At 37.7% G+C, this 19,439-nt stretch overlaps 1 protein-coding gene across 7 annotated transcripts in view; it reads right to left on the bottom strand.

Annotated features, from left to right (window-relative positions):
* Positions 1 to 19,439, bottom strand: part of LOC120423418 (homeobox protein prospero) — a 126,995-nt gene that overhangs the window by 96,023 nt on the left and 11,533 nt on the right. For 3 of the 7 annotated variants that reach the window (XM_052710512.1, XM_052710519.1, XM_052710520.1), the window contains exons 1-2: positions 15,764 to 18,355; positions 11,074 to 11,130 (exon numbers count right to left, since the gene is read on the bottom strand). The gene's annotated coding sequence lies outside the window, so the exon portion shown is untranslated. Of the gene's footprint in view, positions 1 to 11,073; positions 11,131 to 14,961; positions 15,222 to 15,763; positions 18,356 to 19,439 lie in introns of those variants that run through there. The other 4 variants (XM_052710515.1, XM_052710518.1, XM_052710513.1 and 1 more) reach the window with 4 other exon arrangements.

The following is a 19,439-nucleotide window of genomic DNA, read 5'->3' as shown; positions in this document are numbered from 1 at the left end:
TCTGGCATGGTTCGGCGAAGAGGTCTGGAGGACAAGTCTGGCTTCAACGTAGAGAATTGGCTCGACGAAGGTCTTAATGAAATTAGCAACAAAAAGTTGAGTGATGTGATCGTGCGCGTAAAAGTTGAGAGTGTTACCGCAAAAATGTAATCTTTAAAAAGTGTAATATACAAATAAGTGAAGTTTACTGATCTGTTTTGACTCTACAAGTAAATATCACAAAAATCCTGAAAGCCTAAACCGCTCGGGCCGTTCATCGTCAAGCATGTTTGCGCCAACAATTTCGCAATCTAGCCGCAGCCGCAACCTGTACTTTGACAGCATCTCTCGCGCGCGGCCTCAACCAACCAACGACCGCGACTTGCGCAAGAGGACGGAACCGCCGCGCAAATAGAGTCTATTTGCTGAGGACCGCGCGAATCGCGTAGCCAATTTCCATTAGAGTCGCCCGGGTTCCGCCCCAAATCTCACCACCCAGCGAAGGCGACCGTTCACATACGTGGAACGAGAATGCTGCTATACGTGCATGCAACGGCGGTGAGAGCGCGCAAAGTTATCTGAATAAATACTTCCTCATATCCGGTGTTTTGTGGTTTGCGATTCGGAACGACGCACGGTGGCGACGTTCTGGTCCGACTGGTCCCGGATCGTTTCGTTACGTTCCGTTCCGTTCCATCATCGTCAATAAACAAATCACCTCGGGAGAGGAAGCAGTGTATACGCTACTTGATGTGGTGGAGAACTTTGACAGGGTTGAATCTACGTTGAAGGTCTGTTTAATATTACTTTTTAAACTTGTGTGGATCTGGGAATAATATCGGTCCATAATGAGTCTACAATTCAACACAAAAAAAAAATGTTGAAACCAGAAATTGAAGAATGCTTATAACATTTAGAATTGTAAAGCAACAACACCAACAAACTACTTTCCAAGCGCCGTCCCTGCCAGAAATCACCGAATCGTCCGAATCACAAAAGTCCAACTTGCGCGACGCTATTTGCAATGCTTTCGAATTCCGCGGTCGCGCAGCCCTCAGCAAGTGTGTTTGCCCAAGCTCTTTCCAACTTTTTCTCATTGGAATAATGATTTTATTTTGTAATAATTTTTCTATTGGTACGACAAGCGGTGACGAGAACCTGCTCGCTCATGCGGTGGGGTAACGTGGGGTGTCATTCTAATAAACCTCCTCTGAACCACCCACTTCCGAACACTCCCCACTCACCCTACCAACTCCACACTTTTACACACTTTTGTCTGCTACTTGGCTTGCGCTTGATATATTGTAAAATTGGTCTTTATTTGGCCTCTCTCATCTCGTGGAGTTCCCCCCTAACCATGTTTTTTTTTGCTGCCTCTCTATTCATATGCACCTCCAATACGTGAGTTCTAGTTTGCTTTAACTTTTTTTTTTTTTTGTTCGAGTTCCCTTCGCGACAACCAGCTACAGGCAGAAGCACTAACCGGGTTTGGGAAGTCTTTCGACAGTAGTTCCGGTCAATTTACACGCACGGATTGGGCACTAGGGTGGTTACAACAGTTTATTGCTCTCTTTTTGAAATTATTTTTCATTCAAATTCAACCGATTTTTATTTAAATTATTGAATAAATTCAAATTTAACACTCACAGCAGACAGTCGGGATTTAAATTGCTTCAAATTCTCTTGAGAAGATTATTGTTTTTTTGAGAGTTCATTTTTACACTTTATTTAAACTTGGTTTAAATTTCCCAAGGAGCTTAATACGAGGGCTAGTGACTTTTCACGGTAAAAAAAAATATTTCGTATCGTGCCAATCATTGTTGACCTAGAGTGCTCATATTTGGCCCAGATGCTAGATCTATATGTTCAAACAACCCCTGAAATTTTCAGGCAGATTGGTGAGGTCCAAACGACTTCCCATACAAAGGGGCATGCCCTGTTCGTGGACTCGCTCTTAAATAAACGCAAATATTTTTTTTTATTTTAGAATAATTTTGTGCATAAAAAAACTGAAAAAATTAGCAAGAGTTCAAGATACAAAACTTCACCCCTGGCTACAAAATATTCATTTAAAAAAACGATTTGAATTATGTGGATTTTTATAGAATTTTCATCATCTGAACGAATCAGCTATCATTCAACTTTTGAGGTTTTAGAAATTTAATTTGCTAAAATAAATAAACATCCTAACGACAGATATATCAAAAGTACAATCAGTAAAATAAATGAAATAAAATCTGGTTTGTTTTCATGAATTAAGCAAAAGTTAAATTTGAGTTTTCAATTAGCTTAGGCATAATTCCATTTATGGCAGTTTTTTTAAACTATTTAACAGCGATAATTATTGAAAAAACATTGCTAATTGCTAAACACATTTTCTGTCAACATGTATTTTATTTTAAACCAAATTAAATGAAAATCTTCATACCATAATATTAATTTTCATTTCATGACATTTAATCATATTTATTTTAATAAATTTTACAGTGATTTAAAAATAATCAGAGATACAATTTTACAATAGATTAATTCGAATTTCGCGGCATTTCTCGGTATTTCCCATATTTAACGGCCAAGGAAAAATTTCACAAATTCCGCGAAATTGTGAAAGAAACACTAGCCCCTTTTTTAAATATTTTTTTATAAATCATCTAAAAACAAACTTAAATTGCTCTTAATCAAAATAATTTCAAAGTCAGTTTAAAAAAAATACGCGTTTCTCAATACATATCGACATAAAATAAGAAACCTCAATTTAAATCTTGACAAAGTATGACCCTTAGAAAATGATAATAATTTAATGTTCACGTGACTGTATCTCTTGAAGCGTTACTTTTTAATAATTTATTTGAATTTTGTTTATTTAGTGGAATCTTTTATTAAAGCATTTTCTTTTATTTGTTTATTTTTGTTATTTTTCTAACTGTTACATATGATTTAAAAAAATGAACCACTATTTAATAAACTTGATCATAGCTATGAAAATTCTAATTTTTCTATCTTTTAAAAAAGTAACACAGAAATTTTCCAGAGCAACACGAGAAAAGGGCGGAAAGCATTTTGACAGCGGCAGCTGTTTTGCAAATTCAGAACCGAAAGGTAACTTTTTCACACAACTCGAAATGTTAAACAATAGTTGGCCTTCTCAGCTACCTTTTAACACTGCCGGTTTTTGTCACATACCTACTTGTTGGCTCGGCATTTACAAAATAGTTCTGGCTGTCAGAATGCTTATATGCCTTTTTCAAATGTTGCTCCAGATTTCGTCTCTTCGGAAAAGTTTCGCTTGGAATAATCGAGTCTTTCGAAGTTTTGAATTCAAGATGGCGGTGAATAAATATTGAGAAAATGCCATTGGTTATGTAAAAGGCAATCAGCCACTTCAAATTTGACTAAAATGATATCTCTGAGCTCAAATTTGATAGAAAAAAATGTAAAAAAATATGGTTTGCTTATGATTCGATTATTTTTAAATTCTGAAAAACCTGGTGCTATCTTGTCGCACCTCGCTTTTTGACGTTCCGGGTTTTAATGTTTGACCTTGAACAAACAAAAACGAGAAAACTTAATGTAAACATTAACAAACACGTTTTGTTTGGTTGACCATTCTGTGCATTGTCCTGAAGTTTGGTTGAATTTAGTTGCCGGAGACCCGTGTTAAAACTGAAAATGTTTATGGTAGTCGAGCTTCCTGTGTCAAACGCGTTCTGACCTGAAATCCCTTTGGCCAGTTGTCGCACTTACAGCCATTTTCAGGGTGTGTCAAGATAGCACGACAAGATTGAAACTTCTTCCATAAGAATAGTGACAACAACGCACGGATTTATTTCGGTTTTTAATGAATATCTCAGGAGTGAAATCGATTTTTTTTTATCTGTGAAGGTCAAAAGGTGAGGCATTGAGAGCTGCACAAAATGGCGTTCTTAACTCAATTTGGCCTAAAGTGCACGTGTGACAATGATAATGATATTGAATATATGCAAATTCTAATGCATTTGCAGTATATGGACAGGCCTACAAACATTGTTCAATAAAGCATTATGAACCACCCTAAACCTCAAAATCAAATGAGCACACACCTTCTTGCTAAACCTTTGCCGACGACTACTTCCGAACAGGGCATACACACGAAAAAAAAGTGTCTCATTTATGTCCCGCACCCCAATCCCCGACTCGGCCCATCTCGGTCATTCCATTGACAATAGAGCACCCCGGTTCTTTTGACCAGGAAAGAATAATTTAAAAAAGAGAACTCAATAACAACCTGTCCGTAAAGTAGAGCTCGCGTTCTCCCCTCCTCTCTTAATTTTACACTGCAAAGTCCACCGTCGTAATGGACTGCCGGACGGCCTCGCGAGGGCCAGCTCACGGAAATTGCAATCGGAAGTAAATTAAGTTTGCCGGATGATGGGGCGCAACCTTTTGTGATAAGTTTAAATTTGATGGATTTCGTGACGATTGCGAAAAACACGTCTTTTCGTGATGCGCCACCAAGATTAGTCACCTGCACCGTTTGCGAGGGCGGCGATTACGGAGTGATTTCATCTTGGCTCGCGGTCATAAATCAGGCACGTGACAATCTTTCGAAACGCACTCAACGGTGAATCCTTCCGGGTTTGGCGGCGGTCGCGGCTCAGAGCACCCACCTGGGGAAGACCGCACGGCACGGGTCTTTGATTTTTCCAACTGAGAGAAAGAGGAGAAAATTCTACAAACGGGGAAAAGAGGTGTTTATGTCCGCAGCAGCGGCACTAATTAGCGTGTCATTACTTTGGGGTACGACTGAGCAATCAGAGAGACCCCCGCGCACGTGGTCGCAATTAAGACCATGGTTTGAGACTTCACGGTTTTGAGCACAGACTTGTGATTGAATTTTTGAACTATTTGTATCAGTAACTACTGATATACCATTTTTGAATATTGTTAAATCCTAAATCTAAAAAAAAATATTTAAAAAATTCACCTGTTCCCACGAAACTCCGTAACCCATATCCAACTTCTCATTTGCATTTCAAATCATTCTTGGAAGGTAAATCACGAAATTTCCCCCTTCGAAAAACTCCGAGTCTCGAAGTAATAACCGTGTGACCAATCTGCTATGCATATGCATACATTATCGAAGCATGGAATAAGGCGGTTTCGCAACCTGTGAACACCACCGGAAGCACAACTTCAACGTCACACCTATTCAGCGGGGGAAAGGGAGCGCCACCCTGTAGTCTGAGCACTGTAAAGGTAAGAGACGGTACGGTGTACCTGCTCTTTAGTGTTTTTGTTTATAAGAAACGGAAACGTGAGTGGTTATAACACTTCCGGGGCGGGCTTCCGGACTGGATCACGCGAAATTTGTCTTGGTTGTTTGGAGGAGGGTTGTGTTTATTGCTCAATTTGTTGGTTTCCTTGATAATATTGAAAGATGGATAGCTTGTGAGTCCATGCTCCACACAAAAAAAGTTTTTTTTTTGTATGGACAATTGTCCACGAAGGGGACGGGGGGGGGGGGGGGGTTGAGATCATCAAAAAAGTGTCCACGTGGTTTATGGACGGTCCCTAAACAACAATGTAGTGAAATTGTTTCATATTTTTGAATACAATATTTTAATTTTTTTAAATATTTTACTGAAAATATCAAAAGCCTGATTTAAGCTCTTTTGATATAAGTCATGGCCTGTACATCAGCAATGAAAGAATGGATCATGCTCAAAAAAGGAAAAGTAGAAAATTTCTCAACTGTTCGATTTTTTTCAGGGTGAAAAAGGTTGTACTTCTTCTTTAAAAAAAAAACTCATTTTAATGTTATATATAACTTGAAAACGGTGCACCTAATATTAAATTTCTCAAATACTTATTGATGGCAAATTCAATTCTGAAATCAAAAAAGGTTTCGAGAATGTTTTTAAATATATTTTGGACAGTTTCAATTAAAATCTCTATATTTTGCAATACTACATAGCAATGCCCAAAAAATCGACTGTGAAACACTGTTGATCACAACACGCAGAAAAATAAGGCATATTTGAATCAACAAAACATTTTGTTGATTTGAAAATCAAGGTTTTGTGTTGAATCAACGCTAAACGTCAAAGCAACTTTTTCAAAACAACAAAAGATTTTTGTGGAATTGAGAAAATCAAGGTTTGTTTCAACGTAAAATCGGCGTTGATTGTATTCAACAAAAAAATTGTTGAATCAAACCTCGTGCAGGCTGATCGTGCAAAATATTTTTCTGTGTGAAGTTTGCAATAAAAAATAAATAAAAATAAGTGGTTATAGTTTGTAAAAATCACAAAGTCTATGCAATGAAAATTCAAATAAATTGGAGTAGAATTCCTCTTAATTTATTGGCATTTTTATTTGAATTTTAAATTATTAAATAATTTTGGTTAATTAAGTATTATCTTGTTCACTAAAAACAATGATTTAAATTTGGATATTCAAATTGAACAATAAACGCAATCAAATTGAAACTTAAATTTTGAACCATGTTTTCAATCTAAACTTAATTGAAGCCTTACCGGTTCAACAATATTTCAATTTAAATTCTATCAATGTCATCCCGGTTTACGGTAACAGGACATTGGAACAGTTATTAACAACTATTCAAATTTCTATTATCTATTAAATTTCTTCTTATAAATATTCTGAAATTAAGAATGAAAAAAAAATATTAGACGAAAAATTTCAAATATGAATACTAAGGGGTAGTAGCAGCTTGGGTAAACGAAAAGGGGTACCTGGCCGAGAAAAGATTAGGAACCGCTGTTTTAAGCATATGTGGAAATTTTGAGCAAAATTTATTGAGATTAACCCATTGATACCCACCCTTTTAAATGATGAAAAAAAAAAGTTATTATATAAAAATGACTTTTTTAAATTGCTTATAACTTTAAAGGATCGAGCTTTTTTTTCAATTCGATTTTATTGGTGAATAATCAAGATACAATGAGTTATTTTGAAGTGCATAACAGAGTTTTGGAGTTCCTTTCAGCTGTGTGTTGCATCATAATCTATTTTGGAACAATTATTTCTTTAACTAAGGCACTAGCAAGAGTAAGAAAAATTAAAAAAAAAAAACATATAGAAAAGTTTTTATTTTTTGCGTAATGTTTTGATAATTTTAAATGAATAAGGTTAAAACAGGTTAAAACATAACAATAAAATAAGCAAACTGATTTCCTATTTTAATGCTGTAAAGTATACTTAATACAAAATTCTATGTCATATTTAAGTTGTTTTCCTCTTTTATCTAAGGCATCAAATTTGTGTTTAACTTAATTTATTTACAAAAAACCTGTATCACATTATATAATGAATAATGGATGGTAATTTGATTATTTTTTGAAATTTTTAAAGCTTTTAATTTTATTCACACTTATCTTATGTAGTATACCATTTGGTTTAGTTTGTGTCTTATTTCAATCCAATCAAGGAAACTGTTTTTTTTTTCTAAACAAGTTTTTATACAAACTTATGAATTTGGTATCGGGCAATATAAGATATATTTCTCGGATTTGGTCAAATAATGGGCAGAATAGTTAAAAAAAATTATGTCTTATACAGTATTGCGCAGCGAATGTTGTGATTCCCTTTCCCATTTTAGCTATAAACAGATTAATGGCTCAATGCAGATAATCAGTTCCACTTCAACTTATACAGTCTAGACTCGATTATCCGAAAGTAAAAACTAAATCTTTCCCTGGTTCTGAGGGGAACACCCGTGAAGAGTATCGGGGCCGGCATTTACAAAAACGAAGTTGACTTTATAGCTGTCGGCCACCATTGCTAGTACCAACCCTTAGTGTCTTCTTTTTTATCTACAAGGACTTCGCCGCCCTGGGCTCCTAAGTGTATGAAAGTATGGCACGGAGCGACGGCGCCGAATACCCATATTTACACAAAGAATTTTAGAGCGCCCACCGCGGGATTCGAACCGGCGACCTCTGGATTGTGAGTCCAGTGCGCGGTCCGATTGATCCACACGGGCGGGACGAGGCATTTACAAAGCCGATTCAAAAAGATCACCAGTTGAGTTGGTCCGAGTCGGGATTTGAAGCCCGATCTACGTTTCCACTGGGCTACGTGGCTCGGTCAGAAGCCTCGGAAGAATTTCACTTCGGATAATCGAAACTTCAGATAATCAAATCACAAAAAAAACGTTACTTAATCCACCTTTAGGTGGTTGGTGCCTTCCTCACAATCATAAAGTGAATACACTACATAGCCTCAAAAAAGTGTATAAATAACACTTATTTTTATCAAAATATCTGAGATCCGGCCTCAAAAAAAGTGTATTAAAAACACTAAAGTACTTATAACTTTTGATAGGGTTGTCAGATTTTCAATCTTTTGGACTCTTTGGAAAGATCTCTTGATTACCCATCCAACGATAGGTCGCATGGTAGATCCGGACAACGTTTTCATCAAAATATGTGAGATCCGGCCTCTGAAAAGTGCATAAATAATACTTAAGTGGTATAACTTTTGATAGGGTTGTCAGATCTTCAATGTTTTGGGCTCGTCGGAAAGGTTTTCAAATACCTTTCTAAAAATGTATAGCATGACGGGGTTTCTTTCAAAAACCACTTTTTTTACAATCTTCCGCAATTTAGCTAAAATCGTTTTTGAAGCATAACTTTTGAAGTACTTTTCTAAGCTTCATAATATTATCTAGGGTCTTGTGGGACCCCAAGACGCATCGAATGAGACTAAAACGGTCCAAATCGGCGCAGCCAGTCCGGAGATAATCGTTTGCATATTTTTCGGCGCACGGATTTACAGACATACACACGCACAGAATTTTGTTCAGAATTTGATTCTGAGTCGATAGGTACACGTGAAGGTGGGTCTACGAGGTCGAATAAAGAAGTTAATTTTTCGAGTGATTTTATAGCCTTTCCTTATTGAGGTGAGGAAGGCAAAAACATATTTTTTTCGTTGTATTATTTTTTTATGTTTTAACTAAAATATAATTTTTAAATTCAAGATGGTGGTCAAAAAAATGATTGTTATGCTAAAAGGCAATCGAAACTTCGAATAATCGAGTCTGGACTGTACTGTAATAACGAAGATTACAAGACAACATTTTGATATTGAGTAAGTGTTGAGGAATCATGTTTGTGAAATAATAAATTGCAATCAAACATATATTTAAAAAATAGTCGACCTTTTTATTATATTTGTAACGTTAGTAGAAAAATGAACTTCACATATTCAAGTATTCACGCTTAAAAAGAAAACTGTTTTCGCAGTCACATGTCAACATTTCGACAGCCCTGTCAGCGGCGTGCCAAGATATCTTCAAGTCCTCACGAATCGAAGAGAGCTCTAACACTCCCTTCCAAGAAGTTCATTCAAAATTGCATGCAAGTCGCTCGCCAGAGGCAATAATCGTTTTATAATTTAGTTCTTGTCATCACTCCACGCGATTTCGTTCTCCAGGAACGAACTAAAAAAAAAAGAAATCAGGTTGAACTGCTTCGAGAAACGCGAAGCCCTACATGTTCTTTTTGTGCGCTCAATTCGCCCCCCCCCCCCCAAAAAAAACAACATAAAACACTCTCCGGGTGGCATGTTTTCATGTGACCTAAACGGGGCGGCGAGAGCTTATTTTCGGGTTGGTGGAAAAGTTTTTGGCTTTTTTTTTCGGCAGTGGGCGGAAAAGTCATAGGTTAGCGAGAGGTGCCAACAACTTTTGGCCCCGATGCGCGGAAGAACCTTTTTGCAGCCAACAACCCGCTAAGGATCGTTGCATTTGTACCACCCACCCTGTATGCCAAGATGATGAACAAACGTGCTGACATGTCGGCTGAATGGGTGGGCTCATCCGTGTGTTTTTTGGCTTTCTGGTTGTCTCCTGGGAGTGTGGCGTGACCAAATTGGGTGGAAGAATGTGTATAGAAATTTAAAGAGCCAATTGACAACGAATGACGGTCGCCTCATGGTGTGACTTGAGGATAATTGATTTGGAGGATTAGTTTCTCAGGGAATGAGGATATAATAGACATTCAAATGAATTATGTTGCATAGGTGAAGTTGAGTAACTTCTTTCAACAGAACACTGATGAAGTCTGCAAGTAGTATCTTTCAACATGTTTGTGCAACTTGTTAAAATAACACATCAAATTAGTTAAAAATCTACCAAGCAAAAAACATTACAAACCGAAATTCTACATATGTTGTCAGTAACTTTACGAGTAATGTAGTGAAATTAGAATTAATATTCAGGGCTGAATGAGATAAATGTCGATGGAAATGTATTTAAAACTGTCCTAAGCTTTATTGAAGCAAACATTAAGCATATTATGTTTAAATTATAATTTACTTTAGAATGATGATTTTCCCACCACTGTTGATTGCACATGGAAACCGAAAAAAACTGTAGAAAATAATTTTCCTCCCCCTCCACCACCAGTGCAGCGCGCCAAAACAGGTGCTAAAATGCACTTTATCGATCCACATGCAACGAAAAGCAAAAAAAAAATGCCCCCGTTTTCTTCTTGGCGGCGAAGAAACAATGCCTGTCTGCACTTTTCCGTTGTGCATCGCCTAAGAAAGGCGCGGGAAATTTAATTTGTGGAGTGAGGGAAACAACTCAGCGCCCGTTTTGTCGAATTAGCTCCGGAAACCAAACAAACCTCGCACTGTCGGAAGTCGTCGCGGTGAAAAAGGGGTGAGGAAAAATGGAAGGAATGGTTTTAAATTTTCCCAACGCAGCACGTGTGGAACACTTTTGGGGGTTGAAAAAACCTAAAACTTTGAAAATCGTTCGGAAATTGGCGTCAGCCTGTTTTTCGTCGAGTTTGAAGTCCTAATATCTTCAAGGTGTCCGTCCCGGGGGGAGCAACGCAAATCAATCAACTGTCTGCGGAAAAATGGTCTTGAAAATGAAATCGTTTACGGCTCGCGAGACGGAGTGACACCTTCGTGACTGGAACCACCTTGGATGATTGGGTGTTGAGCGGAGGGGAGCTGAGTTGACTAATCGAAAGAATCCTTCAAATTGAAATGGTCGTGTTTTTTGGCGGAACGTCGAGGCGCTAATACCTTAAAATTTTCGTTAGTTTTCAGGAAATGTTGTTTATTTTCAGTACTTACCTGGCTTTTATGGTAAACTTCGGGTACAAGTCGAATCGGTGTATTTTGTAGAGGTATCTGCAACAATCGAATAAAAATTAGTTAAATTTAAAATTGATGGGGTTGAGCAAGTTAACGAAACATGGTAAAAACGAGTTATTTATTGATTAAGATTTTTCTCTTCAAAATTCTGTTTTAAGGCCGAAAGGGTAATCGTGTGCAGATGGGAGTTTGGAGATTTTCCTAGCTTGTCTGTTTTAGCGCGCGATTTCAGTGTTGAAAAAAGAAGGGGATGCCAAACCTGGTTAGCAAATTTCTCATTGGTATCAGAACTGGTGGCGTGCCCTTGCGGCCGATAGCGCAAGCAAGAGGCACGAGACACAAAGATTAGCTGAACTGCTGGTTGCATACTGGCAGGCAAGCTAGTGCTGAATTGGTCATGCTGGGTGAGTTGTGACTAGTTCTGATTGAATTAGTTTAAAGTTCTAACTGGAATTAAATAATGTAATAGGATTCCTATTGGTTTATATTATGACAAAATCTCCTTGGATATTTTCTTATTGGACTACAGCACAGAATCAACCTACGTTTTCAAAATGTTCAATTCCTGTACATTTGGATGAAATAAACAGCAATTCAAACTAAACATGGAAATCATTATTGTATATTACTTGATTTATCGTCCAATTATATTATATACAACCCGAAAAGGTTTAATGAAATACATTATTAATAGTCAGGACCCGGAGCCTGCAATCCCCGTTACAGTTTATATGGAATTCCAATAAGAATGTAACAGAAAAATCAGGCTTCGGGTCCAGACTGTTAAAATTAACTCAAAGGAAAAAAAGATAGACAAATCTGCTGGAAAAAATACATTCAGAGGGAAAGGGTAATTGTCCACGCTTCACACAAAACTGATCTATTAATTAAATAATGATCTGATTGACAAAAACAAATGTCAAAAAAGGGGTAATGAAATCAATCTAAATAAAACAATCTTTTGACATGTGCATCATCCTAATTTTCCTAAAAAATTGAAAAATTAATACCTTTGAAAAACTAAATACTTAATGTTCAGTAAAAAATTGAACTTCTTTAGACATGTGCATCTCCCTAATGTTCTTAAAAAATTGAAAAATCTATGCCTTTGAATGTTTAGTAAAAAATTGAACTTCAAACTAGTTTTACTTTTTTTATAAGAATTGGGCATTGGGCTCATCAGTTTTAAAAAGGGAGATCTGACGAAAAAAAAAATTTGACAGAAAAAACCTTTTGCGGTTTTTTACTTTGCAAATTTTACAAATTTCAAAAGATTTTTAAATTATCCTAAACATGGTGAATATTATTAAATTGAAAGAGAGTGCATTGTTTTTTCATTGAATTCATTTTTTTTAAATAAAATTATTTGTATTAGGTCCTTTTCGGTACTGGGACCTGGTTAGGACCGAGTCGGCTTTTGTAATTACATTGTTTTTAAAGCTAAGAGTAATTACAGAGGATCTTGTATGTAAATGTTAGTGGGAGGGGAATTGAATTCAGTTGATTGCACTTTAAAAAAAATAGTTTTGCCACCTGATTTTTCGGGCCTGCTTTCAAGGGGGGGGGGGGGGGCAAAAACTTTAAAATGGAATTTTAACAGCCTGAAAAATAATAATAAAAAAACTAAACATCTGTTTGAAAAAAAAAATTGGTTATGCTGAATGATTTTTTTTTCTAGACAGCAATTTCACTTTTTAATAAAAATATTTAATATCATTTTTTATTTCAGTATTTGGAACAAGTTGCAAAAAGATGTTTTTCCAGCACGAGTCGTACATTTATTTCACGAGACTTTGCCGAGTTGTATAAACACGTAAGATGCTGAAAAAATCGAGTTTTGCAATAAGTTACATTTTTTTCCGACACAAGTGCTGAAAAGCTGAAGTTGGAATTTTTCACGCGGAATTGCTAAAGGTTTCTTTTATAAATACATGCAATTTAAATTTCTAATTTTAATTCATTTCAGCAAAAAAAAAAATGCTTATGTTTTTGTTACTCGACTTTAAGATCTCAATCTTATTAAGCTTAAAAACTAAAAAAAAAAAACTGTAATATATAATTCAAGCATTTTTAAACAATATTTAGAAACAAAAGTATTTCAAAGCTCTTTGAACATTGTTACAGTTAAACAGTCCAGACTCGATTTACCAAAGTCCTCAAAAATGTTCACTTCAAATGATTGAATCAAATGAAAAAATAGTGGTTTTTGGTCCATGACTTCAAATATGTGATCTAAAGGTACTTGGAAATTTTATTCCAAGATGGCCAAATATCAAGACATATTAAGAAAATGAATTTGGTAACAATGGTTATTGGTAAACAACCACTCCAATTTAAAAAAAAATGGGGTTGCAGAACTCGAATTTGAAGCTGAAATCGAGAAAATAAAAATAAAACGAAACTTTTCTTTTCTATTATTCAAATATCTTATGTTCCTTAGAAAAAAATCGAATAATCTAACTTCAGATTAAAACATCGGATGATTCAGTCTGGACAGTACTTCTTTTATTACTGATTTCAGGAACTTTTTATGTTTATTGCAAAGGTGTTACGTCTAACGATCTACCGATCCGTAGTCTAAAATTTCAAAACGTGTTAACGACTCAAAAATTCCTAAATTAATTGAAAATTTAAAAAAAAAACAATGTTTGGCTCATTATTACCAGGGCAAAATTTAAAAAATCAGGCAAAGCATCGATTAAAAATCTGGAAAAATCTTGCAGACGAAAATCTAATAATGGTGAAGGAGAGGGAGGATATGAATTAAACCCAAAGTTTGTAAAATTCAGATGGTTTAACTAAATTTATGGTCTCAAAATGTTGAGTTTACATTTTCTTAAAGAAAATTACATTCAAAACTCTAGGATTTTCAAATAAATTCGTTAATTTTAATAAAAAAATATTGTTCAAAATGGGTATAAGTGAAAATCTTGCAAAATCTGTCAATATCCGACACAGAGAAGGGTGAATCTTTATTTTTGCTGACAATTGATAAATCTGGCATTCCCAGATTTATCTGGCAACCCTGGTTGTCAGAATATTTGAAATAGTTGTTGCACTCTGATTTTTTGGAAAATTCTGATCTAAAATAAGTTATAAATCAAAAAAATATTCAACGTTCAAAATTTATTGTGAATCAAAAACTTTGCAGTTTCGTGAAATTTTGATGAGTAAGGAGTACTGAAAGGTCTTTATAAAATGATATTGGTTTTCAGAGTTTCCTTTGAAAATGTATTATCTTGTTGTAAGGGTATCTTAAATTAATGCAAACAATTTAATGAAAAACAAAACGATTGAATTAACTGAAGCAAAAAAGTTAACTTTGAAAACATCTGTACTGACTTTTTTTGGCTGTCTACAGGAAAAGCTCGAAACAACAGCACAAATTGTAATAAAAATAAAAAATTTCGATATATAAATATTACACGTGTAAAAATAATAGTTTTTGTTTTTGAACACTTAATATAATTAAAGAATTACCAATGTTAAAAAATATGTATTGTTTCCTGTTTTTTATGTCTATTGAAAAATTAAAAAGTTAAAAAAGAAAATGTTTTGATACCATACTAAAACTAATTTTTTTTTTTAAATAATGAAACCAAAATTCTCAACGTGCTTTAAAAGAAGTAAATATCCAGCATTCTAATCCAGCACAGCCGCCACCAGAAATAATTCCAAAATAAATTTTTCATCAAAAGCCAATCGATCCTCCTCAAAAGCCGTTTCCTGAGCTTCCCTATGCAAATTTTCCAAATGCTTGCGCGTAATTCTATTCGCTTAAATTTTTAAAACAAAAATGAAATTCAAAAATTGAGACTTTATTGTGATTTTTTGTTTTGTTTTGTTTTCTTTTGTTTGATACATCACCATATGTGAAACCGTCCACACTATGCACAATGCACACACACACACGCGCGCTGATTTGTCACAGTTTGTTTTTCTTCCTCTTCTCGATTCTATTTACGTTTTCCGTATGTGGTGTGTGTGCGTCCTCAAAATCACCGATCTCGTTTTTCGCGTTTTTTTTTTCGCTTCTTCCGCCTCCGCTGCACCGTTTTAATTCGCGCCAAAGAACATTGACGGTTAAGTCGACCAAGTCGACCAAAAGCAGGACATTCAACGGCGACGACACACTGCTGGCAGACAGCCGCGGCTTTCTTACGACGACGTCGACGTCGGAGGGACTTTATTCGGGGAATTTTAGTGTTAGTGTGGGGGGAGTTAGTATTGAAGGGGGGGAATGCTAGGATTTCTCTTTAACAATTACGGGGGATGTTTCTAATCACAATTGTGCTTTGTACTTGATTGATTCGATTTGAACTGATAGGCATTTAATGACTTCCGTTTGATTGGCGCAAAAGGCAGTCATTGAGAGCGTTTTGATTTGTTGATAAAAAAGGATGTTTGCTTCCTCTTTCGCTAGGATGCGGTTGCTTGCACCCATAAATATGTGCAAAAAAAAAAGGACGAACTGAGGGAGTGGGTGGCAGGAGGGGGAAAATTTACACACGCGGTCTCCGAGTGTAACGTGGCTGTGTGTTTGTGTGAGGATGTAGATTTTTCGCAAGGATCTCGACTCGTTGAGTGGGGGAGAGAGGAGGGGGTGGTGGTGAAAAAAATCTGCATAGAACTAGATGGTTGGTATTCCACACATGTGTGACACACGTACCGAGGGTGGGGTGGTTTAAAGGACTTTTTTTTCGCTAGCTTTGTTTCAACACACTAACCGTGATTGTTTGCTCTTTTGTTTTGTCTTCTTCGGTTTGCTCACTTTCACTTTTACGGGTTTCACTTTCGTTTGGTTTTGTTTTGTTGTTTTTTTTGTGTTTGTAGTATTCGGGGGCGAGTATTCCAGTTTTCTCGTTTGGGGACTTTACACTTACACTTTCACTTTTTTCTTCTCTTTGTTTTTCGGTTTTGTCAAAATTGGGTACTTTGTTTGTCGTCGGAGTTTGGAATCAATTTGTCATCCGGCGCCGTTTGCGAAGTTGCTCGTTTCCACGAGGGTAGTTCCACAGTTTTAGCGTCCGTTGCGGCTTAGCCTAGTTTAGTGTTCATGGTTGCACAATTTAAGTAGTCTTTGTATTAGTTCGTGATTTTTCTTCTTTTTCTTCTCTTCCTTCTTCAATTCACACTGTCTCAGTGTCCCAAATTTGTCTCGTGTCTTCCTCAAAATTTGTATTGTTTTTGCTGCTGTTGTTCTATTAGCTCAAACTTAAAAATACTTCACTCAGACTTGTTTCTTCTTGATTTTTCTTCAGCTTGTTTTGGTTCGAAAATTTTCACTCTCACTGGTCTTGTTAAACGGTTTTGTGTTGTCGTGGGGATTTTTTGCAGTAGTAAAAAATTGCGACAAACTAAACTTTCGGGGGGGTTGGTGGTTCTTCTGTAGTGTCAACACTGTGTGTGTCGCTGCACCGCCACCACGTTGGTGGGTGGGGAGTGCCACATTTTCACTAACACGTGTCGCGCGGGGGAAAAAATGTTGTATTTTTTTGGTTGTTTGTTTGTTTTTTTTTTGCGTTCTTCTCAACTGCTAGAATTCGAGCAGTTTTGTAGCACATTAACTCTAGGTTTATCTTCTGCTGCTGCCACTAACTTTGCTAGTAGTCCCAACGGCGATTGCATGCATCAATCGTCATTGTAGTTGTCTGACCATTTTGCTGTTTCGCATAATTTTTCACTCATTTTTTTCGGATGACATTTTGCAACATTTTGACCAGTTTGCGTACTTTTCCCATTGTGACTGGCGGCACTGTTCACTGTAAGCATCGTTTTTCTTCTTCTTCGAATGTTTGTTTTAATTGTTTTTGTTTGTATTTAAGCAGTTTGTCTCTTCTTAATCCGTCCGATTAATGAAACAAGATGTTTTATGTTATATCTATACCACTTCCTGGAGAACATTTCACACACACTAGATATAGTCGTTTGTATTTTTTGCTGTTGTTATTTGTCGTTTATATCATGAAACTCAAAAGTCCAACTAAAGAGTTTGTTCAAAGCAAGAACACCACGCGGGGTGGTGGGAACACTGTTGATGATGTTAAGCTAGATGACGATCCCTGACGAGGATTGGCCGCGACCTGCTGGCTGGTACGCGATCGCTGGCACGCGGTTAAAACGGTATCCACGATGGCACGTTGTTGGTTCAGCAGACTGGGGGCCATTTTTCTTGAATTTTTTTTGCAAGATGTTATTTTTGCGCAACACTATTTTTTATTTGCTGTTTTAACCACTTAATCCTCGTTTGGTGTTCGTTCAGCGACTTTTAAACACGGCTTGGATCCATCTTCATCGACGATTTGCTGATTTTTTGTTGTTTTTTTTTTGCTGATTGAGGCTGAGTGCAGATGGTTGGTCTTGTATTTTTTGTTCTTGAGCTTCTGGAATCAACACGATTTTTTGATGTTTTTTTTCGCGAAACTGTTTGATTTTGCTTTTTTGCGTTCGAAATTTGCAAATCACGAAACTCGAATCCGGATTCGGGTTTTTGCTGAGTTTTGAATTTTTGACGATTCCCGTTTTTTTTTAGTCCGAGGATCTAAGAAAATACACACACGCTGTTTTTTAGGTCCGAACCGTAAGAGAGTCGAGTTAGATGTGGTGCACGACTTTCTCTGAAGCTACGATAATACCGTAAGGAGTCTCGTCTCTCGTAAGGACTCCTTGGTATCTCCGGCGGCGCCGCGCCCGACAGCAGACACTTGCGGGGTGGTTGGCAAACTAAAACACACTGAGGGAAGGTCCCCCTGCTCGCACGCGCGCGTTCCTCCGATGGTCTTGACCACTGGAGAGGGTGGTCGAGGGTGTGTGCGGGGCGAGGGTGGGTCGAAGAAGCTCGGCTGCTGCTTCAGGACGCCGGGTGTGTGTGAGGGTAAATATTTATAAAGCGAAGAAAATTACACTAAATTTTATATATGGAGAGAACATTTCTCGAAGGGGTGGTTTCCACCCGCAGCCGACGACGACGATTTTTGTGCCAAGTTAAAGAATATATAATAATATATAAGAGGGGTAACTTGAGACGATAGTCCGATCTTCTCTTGGCCCGATTGCTCCTTGTGCTCGGTCACTTTGTATTTAACTATAGCCTGTACACACTAAAATATATACACATCTGTGTAAAAGTCTATAAAGTCGGAAGTATTTTTGTTTTTATTCTTTCTGTTTTTTTTTATTATATATGCGCGCGTGTGACCGAAGATGTTTTTAATTTTGCAGCAATCTCGTCCGACTTTTGGCTAACGACTGACGACTTGAGAACGTGGGGAGCGCCAACTTTCCTTCCTTACAATTTACGCCTCACACTAGCGCGAATCTCAGATCACCACACCGCGGCACACACTCACTAGCTCGCGCTCTCTTTGCTCATCTCTCGCACGCACACCAGCGCAAATGCTTATCACCCCCACACAGACAAACGCACCTCAACCCCAGACACGCGTCATCCTTCGGGAAAGGTTCCACCTACCACCCCCTTCGAAAAAGCCGGAAAAACCCGTCTTGACTCACGCTCACTCTCTCACCGCGCACACACACACACACTCGCACGCACGCACCCTCACACCAACACACTGAAAGACCGGTTCCCGAACCCACTTTCACCCCGCTCGCAGTAGGCGCCGAGTGTTAGAGGGCGCGCACATGCGCCCTGCACGCGACCCGAGCACACTACTTTCTAAAACCCCCTCTCTCTGTCTGTTACAATCTCTCTCTCTAGTTGCCTACATCCAGGGGCACCACCACTATGTTCTACAACATCCCCTTATGTAAGGACGCTCTAGCTCTAATACGAGGCGCGTGTGCGCGCAGCACCCCCTCTAGTGCTTGCACACTAGTGTTGGTGCGGCGCGCACCCCCACCACCACCACCACCTGGTTCGAATCACCGACTCAACACGAAGTAGTTTTCCTTCGGAAAACCGAGGAACTCGACGTTCCTTAATCTCGGAGAAAATTCAACCCCCACCACCCTCTTCCGTGCACTAGTGTGTGCGCGCTTATGTACTTGAACGCCCCATCCCCCTCTTCTCACCCACATCACCAAACATTAACATTATAATAATGCCGAAGCGCGTCCCCGACTCCTTTGACCGAGCCGACTAAGAAAGCTCACCTTGGTTGCGCAGCGTGCTGCGCACTCCCGAAGCTTGCTGTGATCAACTTCTTGGAAGAGGTGCACCCGCATCGAGAAAGCGAAAGTGGAATCGCCGTGCTTTTTTGGGACCGCACACCAAATCTCCAGCCACGTGTGTGGGATGCAAAGTGAAAGTGAGCCGCCACGGATAAGAAGGCCTCCTCCCTGGTGAGGTTCGCTGGAAGGCCTGGTGGTTATTGATTGTGAAA

This window comes from Culex pipiens, chromosome 1, assembly GCF_016801865.2.
Source record: "Culex pipiens pallens isolate TS chromosome 1, TS_CPP_V2, whole genome shotgun sequence".
Lineage (NCBI taxonomy): Eukaryota > Metazoa > Arthropoda > Insecta > Diptera > Culicidae > Culex > Culex pipiens.
Note: the sequence above shows the minus strand (reverse complement) of the source record. Positions and strands in the feature narration are given on the sequence as shown.